This window comes from Stenella coeruleoalba (assembly GCF_951394435.1).
Source record: "Stenella coeruleoalba genome assembly, chromosome: 11".
In the NCBI taxonomy this organism is placed as follows: Eukaryota; Metazoa; Chordata; class Mammalia; order Artiodactyla; family Delphinidae; genus Stenella; species Stenella coeruleoalba.
Genome location: NC_137157.1, coordinates 85,731,480 through 85,756,465, shown reverse-complemented (window position 1 = coordinate 85,756,465; position 24,986 = coordinate 85,731,480). Strand labels below are relative to the sequence as shown.

At 38.2% G+C, this 24,986-nt stretch overlaps 1 protein-coding gene and 1 pseudogene across 4 annotated transcripts in view; one reads left to right on the top strand and one right to left on the bottom strand.

The window, feature by feature from the left end:
• Window positions 1-24,986, top strand: part of PDE3A (phosphodiesterase 3A) — a gene marked incomplete at its 5' end in the record, with an annotated part of 452,867 nt that overhangs the window by 169,872 nt on the left and 258,009 nt on the right. The window lies entirely within an intron of this gene.
• LOC307194177 (serine-threonine kinase receptor-associated protein-like) lies at window positions 11,001-12,620 on the bottom strand (annotated as a pseudogene). The gene has a single exon. The product of its transcript is annotated as a serine-threonine kinase receptor-associated protein-like (transcript).

The window sequence follows — 24,986 nt, the reverse complement described above, 5'->3', positions numbered from 1 at the left end:
GAACTAGAAAAGAATATTTGACAACCTGAAAGATCTATAATAATGCAATCTTCAAGACAAGAAACAAACATTTAAAAGTGCCAAATTAATAACACAAATTACCAGTGGGATTTATTAAAAAGAAAAAAGGATCTTTTCTCTTTCTTAAAAAAAAAATACCTTCTTCTATTAAATAGTTTTCTCAAAAAGCCTATACTCCTTTTGTAATTAAGAAAGCAAGCATTGCAAACATTATAACAAACCCCTCAGAGTTTCCCAATATAAACGTTGAAAAATATACTTGTTAAAACATACCTCTTCTAATTTACAGAGTTTCCCATTTTGCTAATTTATCTCTGTTAGTTGGTTTTCCCCTGTAGTCACCTTTCTAAAAGTGGTGAAGCTGTAGGACCCATTAAAATTTTACTGGCGTGATAAAGCTGGTCATATTGATGGCTTTATCTCCTGTTTTGGCATGTGGTGCTGTCAGTGAAGCCAGTGAAATTTGGTCTGGGTGGTGAGTAAAAAAGAGGACAGGAGAATTTATAACTTGAATCTCTAAAGCCAGGATGCTTTCCTTTCCTGATCTTCTTCAGCAGTTTATTAAGGTCTTGAATAAAATACATAGGAAGCGTATTTATTAAATTTCTAGTTGTCTGAAACTGGAAGGTATAGATCATAGTTTGGCTGATTGGATATAAATTTCAAGCTGTGCTAGATTTAGACAGTGGGAAAAAATAAGAATATTAAATTTAACAGGAGAAATTATAAGTTCCTATAAATTTGGTTTTAGAAATAATTATATAATTTTGTGATGAGGGAGTTTAGACCATTATCTAATTCCTGTTAAAATAAAGAGTAAACACAAAGGGTTGAGTGCCTCTAAGTTCAGTGAGTTGTCTGCCTCTTATGAGCTGTCTTGTGAGATGTGGTTTCGGTAGCATAATTTCCAGAATTCTCCTCCTGCATTTGTAGCATTTTGACCAGTTCTGCTTGCTGTAGTTTAAAAGGAATATTGACTACTAGAAAGTGGTCAGAAAGCCTAGAATTATTCAAATCCCTGCTCTGCCATGTATTAACTGTCTGGCTTTGGGTAAATTATAATGCCGAATCTCTAAAGTTTAGGTTTTGTTATATAAAAATAATGGAAAAAGAAACTACCCCGTAGAGGTGTTTTAGGAATTGACTGAGAGATAATTGCGTACTGGGTATTTATTTTAAAGATGGCCTGTAAACTGTACTCATTAATTCAAAATGATTAAAATAGGCAATTCAGTGAAAAGGAGAATCAGCCCATTTTCTTAAATGCCAACAAAGCTAATTTTAACACTTCTGGAAAAGATGAGGTTTCAAATGAATGCCAGTGAAGGAATGTTGTTCACAAGCATGTTGATTAAGTATGGGGAGGTCTAGAACAAGTAGAGGATTTGGTGAATACTTATTGAACTTTAATCAAATCTTTAATTCGTTCTATAGAAACTTACTGATATCCATTTGTCTGTGAGAATGCCCATTTTTTCAGGAGTGCCAGCCATCTCCATCCAATTCTAACAATTTTTGTTGTTGTTGTTTTGACCAGAGCAGAAACTCTGACGTCTCTTTCTAAATGAGTAATTACTAAGGCTGAACCAACTTAGAAGGAAGTAAGAAAATACCTGGTAGCCTATGGGTAAAGAAGGAGGGCGGGGAGCCTGGGAGGAGGAACTTAGTATTTTTCTGGAGGAGCCCACTTGCAAAACCTTTACTGTTATTTCATTTTTTTTTTTTTTCCGTTAGTGGTAGTATGGTAATAAAAATACGTCATTTTATTTTCTTAATTTAGACATCTCAGGTGCCTTACTCTGTGTCATCAGTTGATTAGTTTATGTCTACCTCCAAAACTTTTATTCTGATAATCCTGCCAATACTGTTTTGAAAATCTGTACTGAGTCTCTGAGTTCTAAAAAGCCTAATGTTTTTGTAAAAGAAGAAAGAGGGCCATCTAGAGAACTGTACTTACTTTGTACTCTAGGTTTCTCTGCATTCCCTAAAATGATGTAGGCTGCTAAAAGCCTTTTCTCTTAGTGGTCTTCATTCCAAGTCTATGAGAGAACAATGATTCTTAAATGCATAAATTAATGGGAATGAAAGTAGACATGTGGACAAGTTTGTTTAGCATCAGTGATTGGACATACTATTCTGGAACCCAAACTTTTCTTTACTCGTTCATTCTTAGAGCTCCAATATCTCTAAGAAGTTTCAGTGCTAGCTAGAGGAAGATCTTATTGTATTTTGAAAAATTTTGGTGACATAGACATCACATAAATTTACCATTTTAAACATTTTTAGTTGTACAGTCGATGGCATTAAGTACATTCACGTGTTGTGCAGCCGTCAGCGCCATCCATCTCCAGACTTTTTTTATCTTCCCAAACTGAAACTCTCTATGCATTAAATAAGAACTCTTCCCCATTCCCATCTCCCCCTAGCCCCCGTGGTAACCACCATTTTTCTTTCTGTGTCTACGAATTTGACTACTCTAGGTACCTCATATAAGTGCAATCATAGAGTATTTGTGTGTGTCTGTTTTTTTTTTTTTGGATTGGCCTATCCCACTGAGCCTATAGTCTTCAATATTCATCTAATGTTGTAGCATGTGTCAGAATTTCATTCTTTTTTAAGGCTAAATAATATTTCATTTCATGTGTAGATAGCATTTCGCTTATCCATTGCTAGATAGCTGGACTGCTTCCACTTTTTGGCTATTATGAATAATGCTACTATGAACATGGGTGTACAAATAAGAAGATTTTTATGTTACTTAAAAAATGGTAGTGGGCTTCCCTGGTGGCGCAGTGACTGGGAGTCCGCCTGCCGATGCAGGGGACACGGGTTCGTGCCCCGGTCCGGGAAGATCCCACATGCCGCGGAGCGGCTGGGCCCGTGAGCCATGGCCGCTGAGCCTGAACGTCCGGAGCCTGTGCTCCGCAGCGGGAGGGGCCACGACAGTGAGAGGCCCGCGTACCGCAAAAAAAAAAAAAAAAAAAAAAAAAAAAAATGGTAGTAACATAAACCTTTTATGTAAAACCATCAAGCTGACAAAGGGGCTACAGCAAATGTGGGTGACCTAACTGCATTTATTTAACGAGGACACTTTTCCCAAACTGATCCTAATCAGTCGTCTCCTCATGGAACGATGAAAGATTATAGGAAGAGAATAAAATGCATACATGAGACAGTTTTAGCACAGTAATTAGAAGCTGTAAACTTGGGGTTAAAATTGAAATTGTATTGCTTGGCTGGTCGTTACATATAGGATTCAGACTATTTTAATAGTTGATTCAGAAAGCTGCAAAATACTATGATTTTAGTTGTTTTCTACTAGAGAAGCAAAGAAACCTCTCTTAATAAATAAAACTATGGACAGAAATAGCACGTTTGTTTCAAGAGCATTCAGTGCTTTGCTTTTCTCTATTGTTTTCCAACAGGAGGAGATAAATTAAATTTTTCATCTATAAAACCAGTGTACCAGTATTCTGAGTTCATAACTGTTGTAAAGATGGCGTCACCGTATTTGGCAAACCTGTTACAAATATTCTTTGAAGGCTGCTTTAAACACTCAATGGTGTATTCATCTTAATTTTCAGTCTTGTCATTCCAAATGAGGCCAAAGTTTTGTTTAACAGTGATTGAATTGGACAAAGGGAAGAGCACATTCTTTGTCTAGTTTAAAAGCTTTGTCAGAAATCCTCCACTTGCATTCTCTGCACAGTTCTCCCTGAGTCCCATCATGTTCACTTCTGCTTTGAGACGTTCATCAGTAGATACTTTGAACACTGATCCTTTCTCTGTCCCAAACACAAGTGAAATCAAGAGCAAGCTTGTAGGTATCATTTTACCTTCTGGAGAACTGTTTCTGTGTTCTGTCATGTGTCTGCCTGAACTCTGTTTTTAAAATAAGGAGTTGGTACCTGGAACCAGGGAGATACTGGAGAATGTCTCCTGCTATCTGAAGGAGAGGGACAGCCAGATGCTAATAAATGTGGAGGATGGTAGCTGAGTTCTGGTATAAAAGCTCATTGACTCCTTAAAATTGTTAATATCTTAATCCCCATTTTTGTTTCTTTTACGGGTTTGCTGTCTTCCCTATTGTTAATTTCCCCCCAATATGCTAAGCATTTTTCAGATATCACAACTCATTCTCATTACAGCATTAGAGATACCTATTACTGTTCCTGTCTGAAGCTCATGGAGGTTAAGTAGCTTACCCAAGATTTTACCGTTTATCAGATGCAGAGCCTTGATTTGAGTCCAGTTCTGTCTGGCTCTGAAGGCTTCCTGTTTCCATTGCACTAGACAGCAAAGGCATCACCGGAATTTCCAGGGTATAACTTTCTTCAAAGTGATAATCATTATGTCAAGCCCTTCCCTTCCTTTTCTACTCTTGCTGTCCTGGTTTATGGGCACAACATACTTGAATGGACTATTGTGGAAGCTTCTGAACTGATCTTCCCACCCCCTTGCTTTCTGAATATTAATTCATCCCTTGCACTGCTGCACTGTTGCACCGTATCTTCACCATGGTCAACTCTACTCACGACAGTAGTTTTGTCGAACGCTAATGTAAAAATCACATCGGTCCTTTGATAAAAAGCAGTTTGTAATTCTTAGTTGCCTTTCAAATAAAGTGAGCACCTCTAAATTTGGCATTCATGACCCTCTCTCATCGCCCGTCGTACCCTTCAGCCTTTTCAAACTGCTTGCTTCCTTTGTCACATCAATTTTCTAGCTTATTTGAATTGCCTACAGTGTAATCTTGCATCCTCTCACTCTCCCTCCCGCCCTGCCACCTTCTCTCTCCCTCTCTCTCCTTCTCTTCCCATAGGTATATAGATCTCTATTTTTTCTTTTTTCTTTAGAGATATCAGTGGATAGGGGGAATCTCTATTTTTTGATTCTATTCCTGTTATCACATTATGCCCATCTCTCTAACCTGATCTTCAATCAATGTAAATGAAAAATTTACCCATCTTCTACCTGCTTCCTGATGCATTTTCTGATGATCCCAGTTGAAAGTTCTTTCTCCTTCCTGAGTCTCCAGAGCACTGTACCAATTACTTTCTAATGGCACTTATATTTTCCACCTTGGATTGTAAATATTTTTATAAGTGAGATTGAGGTCCTTGGCATGGGGGGGGATGTTGGTGTAGAATTGAGCCCGCTTGTCCCATGTGCCACAGTGTTTATCGTAGAGCCATGGAGAGGGTCAACAAATGAGAGCGTATCATAAGTTACATGTAGGCAGTGCTTGGAAATTTAGAGAAGTGTACATTTTCCTTATTAAATTTGACAACAATAGGGTGGAATTTGGTGGTTATCTGCATTTTATGGATGGCATTTGGAAGTTTACAGAGATAGGCTCAGGAAGTGTCTATGGAGTTTTGCGTCAGTACTACTCTTGGGAGACTGGCAAGATAGGACTCTGAGTTAAGCAGTTTGGAGCTAAAAGGACCTCCAGGGCAACTGAATTCAGGGTTTCTGGACCCTGTTTGTGCCTTGGACTCACCTTCAGGAAATTAAAGATAAATTATTTACCAAGCAAGCCCCATCTCCAAAGATTCTGATCTGATGGTCTGAGTTGGTACCCAGACACTGGTATTTTTATTTTTAAATGTGATGATTTTGAAAAATATTTCATCATTCCAAATTTATGGAAGAAATTTATGATAGAGATTAATAATTTCTATTATAAACACATTAAAAAATTTTGACCCAATCATTCATAGTTGACCTGTTTTTCTTTTTATAAAATGGATATTCCATTTTCCCTTAATTTCTACAGTATTATCAAAAATTAAGTATTTTCTTTTTTTATTGAAGTATAGTTGATTTACAATATTGTGTTAGTTTCAGGTGTACAGCAAAAAGTGATTCAGTTATGTAGATGTATATATATTTTTTCTGATTATATTCTATTGTAGATTATTACAAGATATTGAATATAGTTCCCTGTGCTATACAGTAAATCCTTGTTGCTTATCTATTTATTTTTTTTTTTTTGCGGTATGCGGGCCTCTCACCGTTGTGGTGTCTCCCATTGCGGAGCACAGGCTCTGGACGCGCAGGCTCAGCGGCCATGGCTCACGGGCCCAGCCGCTCCACGGCATGTGGGATCTTCCCGGACCGGGGCACGAACCTGTGTCCCCTGCATCGGCAGGCAGAATCTCAACCACTGTGCCACCAGGGGAGCCCTGCTTATCTATTTTATGTATAGTAGTTTGTATCTGTTAATCCCACATTCCTAATTTGTCTCTCCCTTCCTTTCCCCTTTGATAACCGTAAGTTTTTCTATGTCTAAGTCTATTTCTGTTTTGTATATAGATTCATTTGTATTACTTTTTAGATTCCACATGTAAATGATACCATATAGTATTTGTCTTTGTCTGACATACTTCACTAAGTATAATATTCTCTAGGTCCATCCATGTTGCTGCAAATGGCATTATTCTTTTCATGGTTGAGTAATATTCCACTGTATTTCTATAACACATCTTCTTAAACCAGTTGTCTGTGATGGGCGCTTGGGTTATTTCCACGTCTTGGCTATTGTAAATAGTGCTGCTGTGAACATTGGGGTGCATGTATCTTTTCGAATTAGAGATTTTGTTTTTTCTGGATATAAAAATTAAGTATTTTCTGATGCTGACTTGAAAAATAGGTCTATGTCCCAGTTGTAAGAGAATAACTCTTCAGAGGCACAGATTTACGCTGATATAATCCTAACTCTGAGCTATCAGAGTTAAGCACTTTATAATGTGACACTCTGGGTCAGCACATTTTTTGGGAAATACAAGCTTTAAATATTATATTTAAAACTCCAAAAAGGAAAAACGTTTTATATATTAATGCAAATTATTTGTTGAAAGAAAGTTATATAGGAATAGAGAGATAACATGTAACTCCTACTCACTGTAGAGTAATGACTTAGTTTTCTCTCTTCTTAAGGAATGCCATCACTTGGATTTTTATTGTTGCTGTAAAGTGGGAACCAAATTTATTTATTTCATTTTCTTAGTGTGTGGGTGTGTACGTAGTGCGCACTGACTTCAATTAAAATTTTTCTTGCAAGCTCAAGGTCTTCATTATCAACTTGAATTATTTTAAAATGCAGCAGTACAATAACATCCTCAGAGACCATTAAAATGTTTCTAGAGATATTTTCTTGATGGTGAATGGCTTAACCTGCCGTGCTTCCATATTGTTATGGGTGCCTCTTTAAACTTTTATTCCCTCCCTGATAGTTAGCTATCCTAAGTGTTTAGCAGGTATCTTTGATTCTGCTGCAAGGAAGAATTGTAAGTTTGCAGGGAGAGCACTTAACCACGCTTGTTAACTTTGATGGCCTTATTTATTCACAGTTGTAGTCAGTGAGCTCTAGATGGAGGCCTGAGGGTGAACAGACATCTTTCCCATGTAGGACAGAGTTTAGGATCTGTGACCGCAGCTGTACTTAACCATTCAGGGGCCTTTTCTCCATTACAGCCGGATTTACAACTGTGTTATGAGTGGAAGAGTTTGTTGGAGTTGTTTCCTTAAGGAAATGAAGACACAACATCAGAACGCTCAAAATGATAATTCTGTGATAAAGAAAGAAATTAGAAGTATGACAACCTAAATTTTGTCTTTTTTTATAAGACAAAAAAATACCACTTGTCATTTTTATTTCAGGGCTATTTCAAATCTGAGCTTTAAATAACAACAAAAGAAGTGAGGACTATCAATTCTAATAATTTTTTATTTATATTTTTTGAGATAATCAGAAATTTAATCTCAATTATATAAATATGTAACTGTTTTTAGATATATCTATTTCAAGAGAGATACCAGATACATGGTAGGCACTCTAATTTTAATTTTCATTTTCTAACTCTGAAATTTAATAATTTAGTCAAAGTTCAATATTTAGCTTTCTCCTTGAACTCCCTAATGAATTATTTCCCTTCAAAGGCTTTTCCTGGAATGTCTCCCTTTTTGGCAGGTAAGTTTGCATATCTAACATGACATCATTTGGCTGGATTCCTGCAAAAGAATAATTTAAGAGACAGAAAAATGTAGGGTGGCTGAGCATTCTAGTGGTAGAATTTTCGGAGAAACTGAACTAGAGAACTCGTATGCCATATTAATAGGAATACGTGTTATTTTCTTAAACTCCAGTGATAATTTAATAACACTTTTTGTTTCTTTTAATAAGTTCATTAGGTTTATTACTTTGTTTCAGAGGGGAAATATTTTCTCCCCCACTTTTACTGAGTTAACTTTTGGCAAAAGTGACCTAATTATAATTTTGGAGCTTCATCCTGCTTAAAACTAATTGGGTCCGGGACTTAATAAAACCACACTTAGGTAGGAAGCCATATAATTGTACGTACAGAACAGGAATGAGACAGCTTGGGTGATTTCCAAGTTAAAAATATAATACTGTAGGTTCCTTGAGGTAGGAACCACATCTCTTAATTTTTTCTTTATCCTGAATTGAACCTAATAAAGTACTAACATACATGATAGACACTCATTACATAGTTTTTACTGATTTATTGGTTACAAAATAAATGTATGGAAATGTACTGTTTGTCTTACGGAGAAATACTAATTTAGCTTGACTAGTATTTCTTTAATGGAAATCGCCATGCTTAAAGGTTTAACTCTTTGACCTGTCAACCTCAGCTCACCTTATTTGTGTATATCTAAATTATTTTCCTTAAGAGGCATGGTTCATATGCCTTGAGCTGTTGGCTCCCTGCCAAGCACCATTGCTCGTCCACGTCCGTGCAGCCTATACATTTTTTTGCAGGGGTGGGTGGGTGTTGGGAACTAGTACATACATCCTTTCTGAAGAATATGTATTTGTCTACTGGTTAATGCCTGACGAAGAATTGCTAATGGGCTCCTACTGCTTGCTGATTCACAGACAAAGTTTTCTGCTGGCTTCCTTCATCTCTTTCCCCAACACTTCTTATTCTGACAAACTTTTATTCAGAGGATGAATATACAGTTAGGTTTTCTGTGTAAAGCTTTGAATTTGGAGCGAAGGAGAGACAAGTGATCGAGGAAATGGGAGAAGAGAAACAGGAAGTATGATCCCGGCTCCTTAAACCACGACTTCTTATTAATCCTTCCTTGTTTCTGCAGGAATTTTCTCTCCATCTTTGTTACATCATTTTTGTCGATTCTCTCGCGGGAGGGTCTACTGGGGTTGTTCAGGCCTCGCTCGCTCTCTTTGTGTACACTGTGGTCGGTGTCCACGCCGTTTCCTGGGAACCCGCCAGCTTCCTTCCCACCTTTATCCTCTGCCAGCCCTCAGGATGACCTAATTTCTAGCCTGCATTTCCTAAAAGCCTGTTCATCCTTCATGCCCTAGTTCCAGACCCACCTCTTTCCCAAAACCTCCTGAACCTATGCAGCTCATTCTCATTTACTGGAACTCGCCTTCCTAGCCCCTCACACTTTAGCATTTCCTTGCTCTGTCGTGTGGTCTTCTTTCCCTGACCACGTCATAGACATCCTGTCTTAAGCATCTTCTCTGCCTTACCGGTGTCAGGAGTTACGCTGTTATAACACAAGGTTTGGGGTCAAGGCAGGTGCTGATCGCCGTCTGTGTGACTTAGGGGAAGTTGTTTAGCAACTCTGAACCTTTTTCTTCATCTGTGGAGTGGGGATTGCAGGTCCTACTTCATAAGGTTATTATTTAGTTTTAAGATAAGTTGCTTACAGTATCTACCAAAGTGCCAAGTGTCTAGCAGACACTTAATCTTGTTTCCTTTTTTTTTATTCGTACATGGCTGGGCTCAGAATACGTATTCACTGACAGCTTTTTTTTGGCAACTAAGTAATTATACTCCAATTAAATGGACGAATTTTTAGAAAGGCGATAGAGGCAGGAGATAGGATTAGTTTGTATTCTTTTTTTTTTTTTTTTTTGCGGTACGCGGGCCTCTCACTGCTGTGGCCTCTCCCGTTGTGGAGCACAGGCTCCGGACGCGCAGGCTCAGCGGCCATGACTCACGGGCCCAGCCGCTGTGTGGCATGTGGGATCTTCCCAGACCGGGGCACAAACCCGTGTCCCCTGCATCGGCAGGAGGACTCTCAACCACTGTGCCACCAGGGAAGCCCTAGTTTGTATTCTTAATCTGCAAAGGTAGTAGGTATTCTTAGTCTATAAATGTAGTAGCTCTAAATCTAGCAAGATGAGGTCTGTTGTTATGTCCTGTACCTGGTTGCCAAGGTTCCCATGTGAAGAAAGGGGTTGGCAGTGTTATTGGGCCTAATTTGTTAGATTGGATACACGAAGGAAGATATTCCTGCACTCCCCCGTTCCTTACAACTCAAAGACTCTGTTGCTCGGAATTAAATTTTTAATTGCTTTTGGAGTACTTAAGTTTAGAGTTTTAGTTTTTGTAAAATTACAGTTGTTTAAAAATTGCTTCCACGTGATTTCCATGCGCCTAGCATTATATCTGTATTCTTAGTAACTATTCAATACATGAAGGAAAGCAAATAGTAAATATAAAAAATATTTTAATTTTTTGTGGAATTTCAGTGTTTCTGACTCCTCTGGTACTGAAGTACAGTAAAATGTATTTTCTTACGAGTAAAACTTGATTAGAAAAATCACATGTATAACTTAATACTTTAGAAATCTATAAAACAGTAGGGATGACATTTAAAAAATTAAACATGTGTATGTGTCTCCCTTTATAAGATACTGGTATAGCACCTATATACCTTAAGTGAAAACTGATATTATAGTCAAAAAATTAATATTCTTAATGATGTTGTATTACTGTGGTATTTACACTGTTGTTTGGCTTTATAGATGTGAGAAAACTCTCATTATTAATAATAATTATTAATTATTTCCACATTTTTTGTGGAAAATTGGCTCAAGCTGATTTTAATTTGCAGATAGCTTTTGTTAGAGTTGCTTTTCATGAGGGTCATTTTTCTTATTTCAAAGATTAAATGGATTTATAAATAACTTTTAAAGTAGCATCTGTTCTTATTTTTCTCCTATTTAGAATTTTCTTCTGAAATATGCCTTTTGTTGTTGTTGTTTTGTTTTAGAGGGATTTTATTTAGACAGCTAAAAACAATTAGATGCTCAGAAGCAGTGTACAATGAAAGAGAAATCAAACCAGTTACTTTATCATGTATTCCCCCTCTTATTTATAACTAAAGCAAAAAAAAAAATGGCTTTCTGCTTTAAGGGAAAAGTCAGAAAAATAGGCCAATATATTTTCCCTCTTCATAATAACATAAACAGCTACAAGAAATCTACCTGTAATAAGAGAAATTGGATGTTGGTTTGCACATATTCATGAAGAAGACAACAGACTATCGTACTACAAGAGTATCACTCCATCCGCCTTCAGCTGATACTCTTGTGTTTTCACTTACAGGTATCACCACGTTAGTTAGTTCCAGCACTGGAGCTCATTCATATTCCTCATTATTTACTGCTCATGTTTGCCTTAAGCAGAGAGTAACTCTGGAGGCTGATGCTTTTCTCTGTTTGTTTTAGTCCATAAGTTGTGTACATCTGCCTGATGCTCAGGCCTTAACCTCAGGAGTTGAACTATCGATGGAATCTGAATTCTCTGAAGCAATTTCTTCTAGCTCCTCTTCTGCTGTCTCTGGAAAACTGATCTTCGGCTTTGCCAGCTCGCCACTATCTTCTTCAGGAAGCACACATTTCCAAAGGCCGTATGTTTTTCCTACCACAGTCTGCCATAGTCTCAGTGTTCCATCCTCAGAACCACTAGCATAAAGTTCTCCATCAGGACTAAACCTCACACAGAGAATGGGACCTGAGTGACCTTTGTAGGATCCTAATTCTTCTTCACTATTATAATCATACTTATAAAGTTTAAAATCTTCACCCCCTGCAACAAGAAATTCTTTCTCAGGATGAAGAGATGCAGAATTGTTGGTTGCAGGAGCTTCAAAAGACTTAATTGGGTCCAAACTTACTGCACTATGAAAAGCAGTAGATCGTCCATAAGTTATTACCAATATCTCTCCCTCAGGAATATATTCCATACTGCTAACAGACATATCAAAATTCAGAGATTTCACTTCTGTCATAGTAGCATGATCCCAAAGGCGAACAGTTTTATCATCAGCTGAAAGGATCTGTTTATCCTCACTGCACCATAGAGCCTTTTTAATACCAGAGGTATGACCACTGATTTCCTTAGGTTCTGCTTCAGGTTTGTTCAAGTCGTATATGTGTAACAGTTTATCCTGTCCCCCGGTTAACAAGTAATTACTATCCTGTGTAAAATCCACAGTCTTGACGATGTGTTTATGGGCCAGGGTCATCCATTCATCTCCTGAGACAGCATCCCACACTTTTTGGCTGTGAAATCTGCAGCTGCTGTAGCTGCTTTGGTGGCGTCCTTATTTAATGTTGCACCCCAAACAGCACCCTTATGACCCAAAAATGTTCCAATGCAGTCTCCTGTATCTCCCTGGAGTAGCATAGGTTTACCATCTTTGCAAGCGCCCATCAGGAAATAGCAGTAAGGCGTGATGCCATTGAAGGCCAGATCCACCACGGGCCGCGTGTGGCCCGAGCAGGTGAGCGGCGTCTACCTCATTGCCATGGCGGCTGCTAGCCGTGCGATCCGGTGGGGGTGGGGTGGGGGAGCTGAGGGTCGTCTGGTCTTTTCTCTCCTCCGTGGCACCGCCTCCGCCTCCTCAAGGCCCCCGCCCTGACTCTGGGGTTGGGCCGGGAAACGGGAGAAGGCCAATCCGGTGGCCCCGAGGTCAGAAAGGGGTTAGGGACGGGTCAGGGAGTCTGCTACGGACGACCCACAGCCATCGAGGAAGGGAAAGGGAGGGAGGGAGGAGAGTAGGGGTGGGGAAGAACTGCAGAACCCGTGGCCACGGCCCACACCGTCCACACGGGTACCGGCCTGAAATATGCCATGTTTTTATTCTGTAAGCTATACAAATAAGTTTTAAAGGAAAATATGCAATCCTTAATGATTATATAATTTATTACCATTCTTTTTCTTATCACAATATTCATTTTATTAAATACATTTCTCATTGTACATTTAGAAAAGAGTTTTCTAAATGCCACAAAAAATTTAAAATCTGTGATAATGTTAATTATGTGTACATATCTAATTTCTGCTGCATAATTTCTCAAAGTGGAGTGATGAGTCCATTGAGAGTGAGGACTCTGGAAAGTTCTAAAAATGTGACATATATTTTCCTTCCTTCTTCCTTTCTCCCTTCCCTCTCTCCCTTCTTCCTTGTCCCCTCTCCCTCCCCCACCCCTTCCTCCCTCCCTTTCTCCTTCTGGAAATGGAACATTTGTTTCTTATGAAATCCTATGTAAATCCAATGAGCGGTAGATTAAAACCAACCAACCAGATCCAACCACTGAAGGATGTGGGGACCCAGAGCACCAGCCTTTTTCTCATCATTTGAAGTCTAAATGGTTGTCAGGTTTATAAGTGAATTACCCAGCTTGAAGCCACAAGCAACATTCTACCTTGAATAATTTGTCTCTGTTAAAATTGATTTACAGTGTTGTATTAAGTTCTGCTTAATAGCAAAGTGATTCAATTATACATATAAATATATATACATTTAAGAAATATTCTTTTCCATTATGGTTTATCTCAGGATATTGAATATAGTTCCCTGTAGGACCTTGTTGTTTATCCATTCTATATGTAATAGTTTGCGTCTGCTAACCCCCAACTCCCAGTCCATCCCTGCCCACCTCCCCCAGCAATCACAAGTCTATGTCTGTGAGTCTATTTCTATTTCCTAGATAGGTTCATTTGTGTCATATTTTAGATTCTACTTAAAAGTGATATCATGTGGTATTTGTCTTTCTCTTTCTGACTTACTTCACTTAATATTGATAATCTCTAGGTCCATCCATGTTGCTGCAAATGGCCATATTCTATATACACAATGGAATATTACTCAGTAATATTCCATTGTGTATATGTGCCATATCATCTTTATCCACTCATCTGTCATAGACATTTAGGTGGTTTCCATGTCTTGGCTATTGTGAATAGTGCTGCAGTGAGCATTGGGGAGCATGTATCTTTTCGAATTATTGCTTTGTCTGGATATATGCCCAGGAGTGGGATTGCTGGATCATGTGGTGAATCTAGTTTTCTGAGGAACCTCCATACTGTTTTCCGTAGTGGCTGCACCAATGTACATTCCCACCCACAGTGTAGGAGGGCTCCCTTTACACCCGCTCCGGTATATTATTTGTAGGCTTTTTGATGATGGCCATTCTGACCGGTGTGAGGTGGTACTTCATTGTAGTTTTGATTTGTATTTCTCTAATAATTAGCAATGTTAAGCATCTTTTCATGTGCCTATTGGCCATCTATATGTCATCTTTTCAGAAATGTTTATTTAGATCTTCTGTGTATGGTGTGAGGATGTCTTCTAACTTCATTGATTTACATGTGGCTGTCCACTTGCTGAAGAGACTGTCCTGTTTCCACTGTATTTTCTTACCTATTGTCGAAGATTAATTGACCATAGGTGTGTGGGTTTATTTCTGGGCTCTCTATTCTGTTCCATTGATCCATATGTCTGTTTTTCTGCCAGTACCACACTGTTTTGATTACTGTAGCTTTGTATTATTGTCTGAAGTCTGGGAGGGTTATGCCTCCTGCTTTATTCTTTTTCCTCAGGATTGCTTTGGCAATTTTGGGTCTTTTATGGTTCCATGTATATCTGAGGATTATTTGTTCTAGTTCTGTGAAAAATAGTTTATAATTTAAAAAAATTCTCTATTTCACCAACTGTGGTCACTTCTACAGCTCTTCCTAGAAAATGTTGTTTGTCAGATTTGAATATATTTACTATTACTAGCTTTCTTACTTAAAGATGAACCAGATCTCTTTTCCTTAAAAAATGCTTACCAACAGTTTTAATGCAATAGATGGAATATGTTTTCTTTTTGGAAATTATCAAGATTGCAAAACCTTTAATAGATGGGAAAAGTATTCATATTTGCTTATAATGAATGCTTTCAAAATGAGGTCACTGAATCCAAAATAGTAAACTTATGAATTATTACAATTGGAAATCATCAGAGAGGCCAGATAAATTTCTTACCCAAAACAATGATTATTCCTATAGTAGTTTTGTGACAAATGTTTATTTAGCCACTACTTGAATACCTGAATGAAAGAAAGCACGCCACATTCAAATCAATACAAAGAGATGGGTGTAATAGAAAGAGAAGGGGAAAAAAATGGTAGGTGATAGATATTTAATTAGTTTGGTTATGGTGGTCATTTCACAATGTATATATATATATCAAGACATCGAGTTGTGTACCTTAAAGATATACAGTTTTTATTACTCAATCATATGTTCATAAAGCTGGGGAAGAAAAAAAAGAAAGAGAAGGGCTTTGAATCCAAAGGAACGTTGGTGCAAATTGTGGGCAAATTAGTGAATTTCTTAGTTTTGGTTTTCCATCTATTAAATGAAAAACTAAATCCCAGCTCTGCAGGTTTGTTGAGTGATAATGTAAATTGATTATGTCTAATACAAAACATTTAATAAAATATTGCTATAGGATGGTTATTTTGAGTCAAAAACTGCCCTGTTGTAACTTTGACCCCTTTTTCTTAATATTTATTTACTATTTTATGTGATAAAGTTAAATAGTGAAAGACCATTGTCATTTGCCTCTTAGGACTCTCAAGTCTTCTCCCCTGACTAAAGGTGTCCATATAATTCAATTGTCCTGTTACCATCTTTCCTCTTCCCTGAGATGCAGTGGTACTTGATGCCTACTGGGGTATCAGGCTGCACTTACAGTAGCTATCCTCTGGAAGCCACACTTGTTTGGCATGACCCTGTTATCTTGACTGGACTCGATGGGGCTCAAGCTGGGCAGTGAAATTCTGATCCAGTAATTTGGTATTGGGACCAAGTATAAGTTAAGTCAGTCTTTTCCACAATGTAAAAGCCCCTTTCCAAAACCCCTAAGGGCGAAGGAGCGGAGAAAAATCAGTTTGTGGAAAGAATGAAGCAGATACAGAGAGTGCGGGAAAGGGAGAGAGATCTGAATCTCCTTAGGGCTTTCTTGACTCTGATTCTCCTTCTTCCCTGAGGCTGCACTGTGTTCCTGCCCCCCATTCTGTGAATAACCCTGCCCTAAGTTATATCGAATTAGTTTCTGTTATTGCATCCATGGTTTTTCATCAAAAGACACTGTTCTCTACGTCTGCGTCTTTATTCCTGTCCTGCACCTAGGTTCTTCAGAACCATTTTTTTTTTTTTTTAGATTCCATATATATGTGTTAGCATACGGTATTTGTTTTTCTCTTTCTGACTTACTTCACTCTGTATGACTCTGGGTCCATCCACCTCACTATAAATAACTCAATTTCAAGAATGGACTGGAGGACACAGGGAGGGGGAAGGGTAAGCTGGGACGAAGTGAGAGAGTGGCATGGACATATATACACTACCAAATGTAAAATAGATAGCTAGTGGGAAGCAGCTGCATAGCACAGGGAGATCTGTTCAGTGCTTTGTGACCACCTAGAGGGGTGGAGTAAGGAGGGTGGGAGGGAGACGCAAGAGGGAGGAGATATGGGTATATATATATATATATATATATATATATATATATATATATATGTATAGCTGATTTAGTTTGTTATAAAGCAGAAACACACACCATTGTAAAGCAATTATACTCCAATAAAGATGTTAAAAAAAGAAAAAGACACTTCATTGTAAGACCACCCTAATTCAAAGATATCAAAATGTGAAAAAATGTAACATAACATTATATTTTAAAAACATCTCTGTTAAATTCTAGGGCTCAGAATTGAACCTGATGATTGATTCCAAGCCCTTCCTCCCCTCACCCATCAACATGGGGACACGAAAATAAAACCCAGCATATTTCCTGTTCCATCCACAGAGCCTTATCTATTGTCTCCAGCTGCCTGTGTAGCATTTCCATTTAGATGGTCCTATCAAACATATTTGACAATTATGACTCTCTTCCCCTCTGTCAGCCTGGATCCCCTTATTTTATTCCAGTTTTCCTCCCTCTTCTAAGTTAGTGATCTAAGAGTAATTTGGAATTCTTTGCTCCTTCTTCCCTTAATCTCAATCTGACACAAAATTTTGGAATTTCTTTTTCTTTTAATTATTATTTTAAATTGTGGTATAATGCACATAATATAAAATTTACCATCTTGACCTTTTTTTTTTTTTTTTTTTTTTGCGGTACGCGGGCCTCTCACTGCTGTGGCCTCTCCCATTGTGGAGCACAGGCTCCGGACACGCAGGCTCAGCGGCCATGGCTCACGGGCCCAGCTGCTCTGCGGCATGTGGGATCTTCCCGGACCAGGGCACGAACCCGTGTCCCCTGCATCGGCAGGCGGACTCTCAACCACTGCGCCACCAGGGAAGCCCCGGCATCTTGACCAGTTTTAAACATGCAGTTTAATGATATTAAGTGTATTCACATTGTTGGGCAACCATCACCACTATCCAGTCTCCAGAACTTTTTTCATTTGAAAAACTGAAACAGTACCCGTTAAACAATAACTCCTCGTTTTCTCCTCCACCAACCCCTGATAACCACCATCTACTAGCTGTGTCTGTGCATCTGACTACTCTAGGTACCTCATATAAATGGAACCACGCAGTATTTGTATTTGTCTTTTTTGTGATTGGCTTATTTCATTTAGCATAATGTCCTCAAGTTTCATCCATGTTGTAGCATGTGTCAGAAATTGGCATTTCTCATGCCGATGTTATTCTTTGACGTAACCTTTGTCTTCTTTCCTCTTTGACAACTGGGGGGTCCGAGCCTTTATCACTTTGCCCCTGAGTTCCTGAAATAATGTCTTAACAAGTCTCTGGTGATCCTCCCCCTGCTTGCAGCCATAAGCTGTGATGTCTGAGTCATCTTTGAAAGCGTGGTTTTCATCTGGTCCTTGACCACAGGGTTACCATGAATGGAGCCCCATGGGTGGGTTGGTGCAACACAGAGGCTCTGAATAGCCCCTTCTTGCTAAAAGCATTACAGTTTCCCTTCTGATATTCCCCATGTAGTCTAGCCCCTTCTACTTCATTTCTGAGTCCTTCATAATCTACTCAGATTCCGTTTTTTTAATGATCTCTTTACCCTGTGTTTTAATTTATGTATCACTGTTATTCGCCAAGGACCTGCATTTCTGTCAGGTGGTCATTTAACTTCCTCTACAGAATTCAGTGTTTATACTTGTCTCTTCCTCTTTTTGCCTTTTATTCCTTTCATATGAAAATTTCAACTTACTTTCATGACCTATCCAAATACCATATATTCTGTGTAGCTCACTTTCTTCATGAAAACTTCACAACTGCTACAACCCTCCCTATTTATAGTTCACTTAGTTACATTCTTACGGTTAAATACATCACTGTAGATTGTGCTGTACCGGTTAGTAGTTTGCTAACTAGATTTCAGTTTCTTGAAGCCTGATGCTTGTTTTTCCTAGCTCCACTTTAGCAAGCAGGGTGCAAATAGGCATTAAGTGGGCAATAAGTATTTGTTGTGTTAGTGGCGTTTTCATGTTAGTAGGACAATAATAGAACACATTATAGGCGTGCTATAAAAGCTCTCACTTTCTATTTCACTCTTGTTTCTAAACCACCCACGCTTAATTGACTTGCAAGTGCTTTTAAGTTTGAAAACATTTAAGACAATTATTAGTGTTCCTTTTTCTCCACAGGCGACTTATTTGATTTAATTGATGTTTAGCCCAGCATCGTTCCAAAATGAGAAGTATTTGATATATCTGTAGGTGATTATCATTAGATACATATACAAGAGAGGGAAAAAAACAAACAAAAACCTACCTGAACAATAATGTTGGCACTAGGAAACAGACTGCTATTAGAGCATTTGAATGCTCGACCTCCTATGTAGGTGGAAAATGGGATATTGTGTAAAGAATCTTGCTTAGTCCTTTTGCTTTTTGTTTCTTTTGACTATTCTGTCTTCCTTAACTCTCATATTCCTTTTCTGAAGCTTAAACTCAAGGTCATTGTTGAGTGAGAAGGAATATTACTCATCCTTTTCCTCCAGCTCAGGTGAATGGGATTTATCATTTTGGCCTTGATTTCCCTTCTTTCTGTTAATATTAAACAATATCGTAATAGCTGTAAAGATCAAATGATGTAATTTGAGGGAGTACATGTTTAAAGTCTGTAAATATATTAACTCGTACTACCTATGTGGCATCAAGTAGATATGACACAATTCAGTTCAGTAATACTGCATTGAATCACCAGTTGCATCTCACGCTAGGAATACAATGACGAACAAAAGAACACCATGTTGCCCTGGTGGATTTTATAGTTTAGTAGGAATATCTTAAGTAATTACAAGTATGTGAATGTGATTAAAGGTATGTAGAATACTGATTGCTGTGGGAGAGAATAGCAAGGGATTTATACCTTGTTTATGGGGTTGGTGCAGGCCTTTGAGAAAGTGTTTTTTATTTTATAAATATATATATTTATATTTTACAAATATAGGGATCCTTTATTTCATTTCAGTTTGGTTCACATTAAACACTTACTACAAGCTTTTTTAATGTCTTATCCATAAAATAATAATCGGGGAAATAATCAGAAAATAATACTAGGTCATCTGGGTTGCGTGGCCAAGTGTTACAGTGAGAGGAAGACACCATGGCCGTGTAGAGAATGTGGGTCTGAAAGTCACAAAGCAAGCCAAGCTGAACCCTTGGGCAGTTTCGTAAATTCTCTTGACCTTGGTTTGCTGATCTGTACAGCGGGGACAGTAATTCCTGCCTTGCCCAGCGTAGTATACAAGATACTCTGCCGTGTGTAAAAATGATAGTGGAACCAGAGCATTGAAAATCCAGTTTATTCCAGATGAACATGCATTTCCTGTACCTCTTACCCAAAGGGAATATATTTCAGAATTCATGGTCCAAGGCATTGGTCTCATTCCTGATGTGAAGAAAACAAGACATAAAATAAGGCCCAGAAGTGCAGTCCAGGAGTATGGAGTAGGTCAGAAATCGTAAGCCCAATATACTGCTTCTGTTTTGAATTTGGTTTCGTTTTCACACCTGTCCCAGGCTTCCTCATTTGTAGAAGCTTTATTAACAGGAACACAGAAGGAGTCAATGACAGCTGATCTATTCCTCTTGTAGAACAAACTACAGTCCAACTCCAACACAGTTGTTACGGTAACTGTATCTTGTGCAAGTATTCTCCTGACCTGATAGAGCTACTGGTTTCAAAGTGCTGTGTGGGGAAACCTGGGCTGATAGCAAAAATCCCAAAGTTAGAATAATGAGCGCTGCTTGAGCACCTGCTAAACTACTGAAAGTACTGAAGGTAAATACAGTTGACCCTTGAACAACACGGGTTTAAACTGTGCAGGTCTACTTATACTTGGATTTAAAAAAAAATAAATACAGTACCTGTATTTTCAGTTTACAGATCTCTCAGTTAACTAAGTGTAGGGAAAAGTTTGTGTTTGACTATGTGGAATCAAAAGAAATGATGCTATCCAAACTGAGCTTCCTGCCTTTGGGTGGTGAGTCACTTATCAATTCCTTTGTTTTTTGAGGTAGGGATAGCCCATTTTTGACTGCATGGGGACAATACCCCTAGCCCCCCACATTGGTCAATGGTCAACTATATATATGGAACTATATGCCTGTCATACTGAGTAAGGGTTCAGAAAATAACTGGGATATAGGCCGTAGATGAGACACCAAACTGAAGCTAGAGTACAGATTTTGGAATCATCCTTCTACAGATGGCCATGGAGCTGGATACAATTTCTTGGGGATTTGTAGAAAAGAAGTACTCTTGAAAACACAAATATCTAGAGAGAGGGTAGAGGTACGTTTGGGGGGATAAGTATAGATTTAAAATCACATAACTGGAAAATATCTTGTACATCTTCTGATCTGATGTAGTCAAAATAAAGATGAATTGGGACTTCCCTGGTGGTCCAGTGCTTAAGACCCTGTGTTTCCACTGCAGGGGGCACGGGTTCGATCCCTGGTCCAGGAGCTAAGATCCTGCCTGCCGCACACCATGCCAAAATAAATAAATAAATTAAATAAATAAATAAGTAAAGAGAGTCAAAGAGGTCCTGTTAGCCTCAGTGATACAGTTTCTGTAAGTCATGGCGTAAAAGTCTCAAGTTTGCCTTTCTAGTGTAGGTTTTTAAAGTCCACTTCAGCCTCATACTGGCATTTTGTCTGCGTTGAATTATAAATTGTGAGAGTGTATCAATTTCTTCCCTATGTTTATACTTAACACCCTTTAGGGGTAGCAGAATTTAAGATCTCTCTCAGGTAATCAAATTTAAGTATATACATTGTCCCTGCTTATAAAAAACTTATCAAATAAAATAATTCCCTGGACATCTCTTCTAGATTGTTTTCCCTGGTTGCTCAGCCCGGTTCTTCTGTGAGCTTAGAAGTGTATCAGGTACTTGCTTTCATAAGCCTTATTTGTTTGGACTCTAGGTGGACCTTCTCTTTTATTCACTGAATACAGAGAAACACAGTGCCTGGCAAAATATAGGTAATATTTGCTGAATGAACGAACCATGCAGATTTCAGAGACTATACATTTTTAAAAGATATTCACTTATTAATCATTTTACTTTTGGATCAAGTATAGATATTTGTAGGTAGCAGAGACACAATTAAGCTAATGTTCTTTTTTTCCAGTAGCTGTCTTTTCTCATGGTTTGAATTGAGGGCAGCCGTTGTTCTTTTTAAGAGCAAAAGTTTGGCTTAAAAAAAAATGAGTCTCATAAGCAAATATGAACCATATATAAAAGTATGTCAAACATAATAAAATTCTGATTATAAAATACTCATTACTCTTTAATCCTGAAGATCAAACATTACAGGGTTGCCGATGAGGTTAATAGCGTATTTTTTTAACCCTCCAAAATATCTTTTCTTTAAAGACCTTCTCTTTAAACCACAGAATGTAGAGATAGTTATGTTCTATTTATTGCTAATTTCTCTCTTGCTATTTTTCCCTTTTTTTTGTATCATGCCCATAGCAGCTGTTTCCCTAACCCTTAACCCAGCCCACAGGCTTTCCCACGCTCCTTTTACGGCTCTTGTTTGGCATTGATCCTTAGTTTGACAAGTAAAACACGTGTTCGAATAGTAGTTACGGCCAAGCCACAATCCATCAGGTTTCCCATAGGGGTGATTATGCTTATTTTACCCCCAAACCAGGGATCCTTTTATGATAAAGTATTGAGTTCACTCTGAATAAGCCTTCAGCTTCCTCACTGAATTCCTCATTCCTTGGTGACATGGTGACAGATGACTCTGAGATTCTGTAAACTCAGTGTGAGTGAAGCTTGTGAGATGGGAAGAGAGCTGGGGACACAGAGAGGCAACATGGGCTTCAGCGTTAGACAAAGTGAGGTTTAGTTCAAACTCGGACACATACTAGCTTGTGGATATAATATTCAATATCTGGGGGTTTTAACCTCCTCATGTATAAAAGCAAGTAATAACTACCTGCCCTTGGAAATCTGATCCAGAAGGAGTTATTTGGGTAGATTTCAAACCAATATGCAATGGGCCCCATCACTATTCCGTTTATAAATATAAAATCACAGTTGCTCATCTAAGGTATACATCCATGGCTCAACCGTACCCATAGCACAGTCTGAATTTTAGTTGCAGAAACATTTCCCAAGGTGATGTGTGAATGTATGTGAAATCGTGGGTGGACACAGAAGGAATGAGGGACTCAAAAAATGAGGGATTGAAAGTCTTGTGAATATCAGCCCCTTTGAATTTCAGGATCTGATAGTAAGTGGTCTAAATTATATTAAAAACAAAAGCAAAAACCGCCCTGTCATTAGGTTTGTTTTCCTTTGCAGAATACTTGATAACTAGATTGAATTGCTTTCTTGTGAGCTATCTTTATTGTCCTTATTCCCAAGAGCTACTTAATACATTTTACGTGTTCAGGGAAGAATCAATAGTGGTTCAATCAATAAATGAAATAATAAATGCATTTAAGCCAAATTCAGAAATTTAAGAAAAAATGCATACAACCCCCTTTTGTGTGTGTTGAATTCGTGGGTGTGTATATGATTAAATGGTTATGATTTAAAATAAGGCCAGAATTAAACATTCAAAAAGCATTTATTAAGCAGCCATTATGTACCAGGAATAGTAGACTAAATAACATTTTCTAAAGTTACAGGTTTTCCTCCAAATTTAGGGGTACCCTTGTACATGCTGTTTAAAACAACTTAATTCTTTATCGGTGTGGGTTTCAGGTGCACCTGAAACTGAAAATTGATTCTGCAATGTTCATTACTTTTTGATCCTAAAGATCAAGCCTTACAGGATTGCTGATAAGGTTAATAGCATATTTTTTTTAACCCTCCAAAATATCTCTTTCTGCACAGTGGGGTTGATAATACCAATTAGAGAGGCACTGGGAGAATTAACTGCGGTAATGCATGTCAATTGCTGAGCACAAAGCTTGTCACATAATAGGCACCCACTAAAGGTTAACTGTTGTTGATGCTTTGAGGAGTGTGCATCGTGTAACTGATTGCATTGGCTGTGGTCTCCCTGGGTCCTGGGCACCAAACTTGAGCAGTACACTTTTGTGAACTAACTTCACCTCCGGCAGCACCTTGGTATTCCTCTGCTTGTCTTCTGGTTGTCCACTTTCCTGATACATTTTGTCTATGTTTTATTTAATGCAATAACATTTGAAAAAGGTTCATTAGCTTAAATCCTTTCTGAAATAGACAACCACAAAATGAAAATGACCATCATTAATATTTTATCAGTCCCTCCGATTCCTTTTTTCAGTGTTTTCATAGTTTATATAATTAGGATTGTAATGTTTTTTTTGGCTGCGTCGAGTCTTAGTTGGGGCACTTGGGTTCTTCGTTGAGGCATGTGGGATCTTTCGTTGTGGCACACAGGCTCTTCGTTGTAGTACACAGGCTTCTCTCTAGTTGTGGCGCGTGGGCTGCAGGGTGCGTGGGCTCTGTAGTTTGTGGCATGCGGGCTGTCTCATTGAGGTGTGTGAGCTCAGTAGTTGTGGTGCACTGGCTTAGTTGCCCCAAAGGCATGTGAGATCTTAGTTCCCGGACCAAGGATTGAATCAGCATCCCCTGCAGTGGAAGGCGGATTCTTAACCACTGGACCAACAGGAAGTCCCTGTAATGTTTTTATTGATTGGTTTTCTATATGTTTAAATTAATGGTATTTTCTGACCATCTTCTACAACGTTAAAAGTATGAAAACTTTATCACTTTTATACTTGTATCAATTTGCATCACTTTTATCACTTGTACACTTCTTAATAGTCACTGTGTGAATGTATCATTTAAGTAGTTCTCTCTTGTTGGACTGGTCGATTATCTCTAGATTTTGTCGGGGTAAATGATACTGAAGTAAATATTTTTATAAACCCTGGTTTGCTTTTCTGATTATTTCTTCCAGGTACATTTCTATATATGGGATTATGGATTAAAGAAACTAAGTATTCTGTATTTTAAAGTAATGGTTTACAGTATATAATTAAAATTAGAAGGAATTTTCTTTTAAAAATCCGAGAGCAGTGGTTTTTAAAGTACTCTGTGACATCTCCTTTGGGGTTGCTATTGAGAGGGAAGAGCTATACCCTGAAGGTAACTTTTTTCATGTCTCTTTCTTTCTTTTTTTAAATTAATTAATTAATTAATTAATTTGGCTGCACCGAGTCTTAGTTACGTCACATGGGATCTTTTCATTGCGGCATGCGGGATCTTTAGTTGTGGCATGTGGGATCTTAGTTGTGGCATGTGAGATCTGGTACCCTGACCAGGGATTGAACCCGGGCCCGCTGCATTGGGAGCGCAGTCTTAACCACTGGACCAGCAGGGAAATCCCTCATGTGTTTTTCTTATAGCAAGTGAA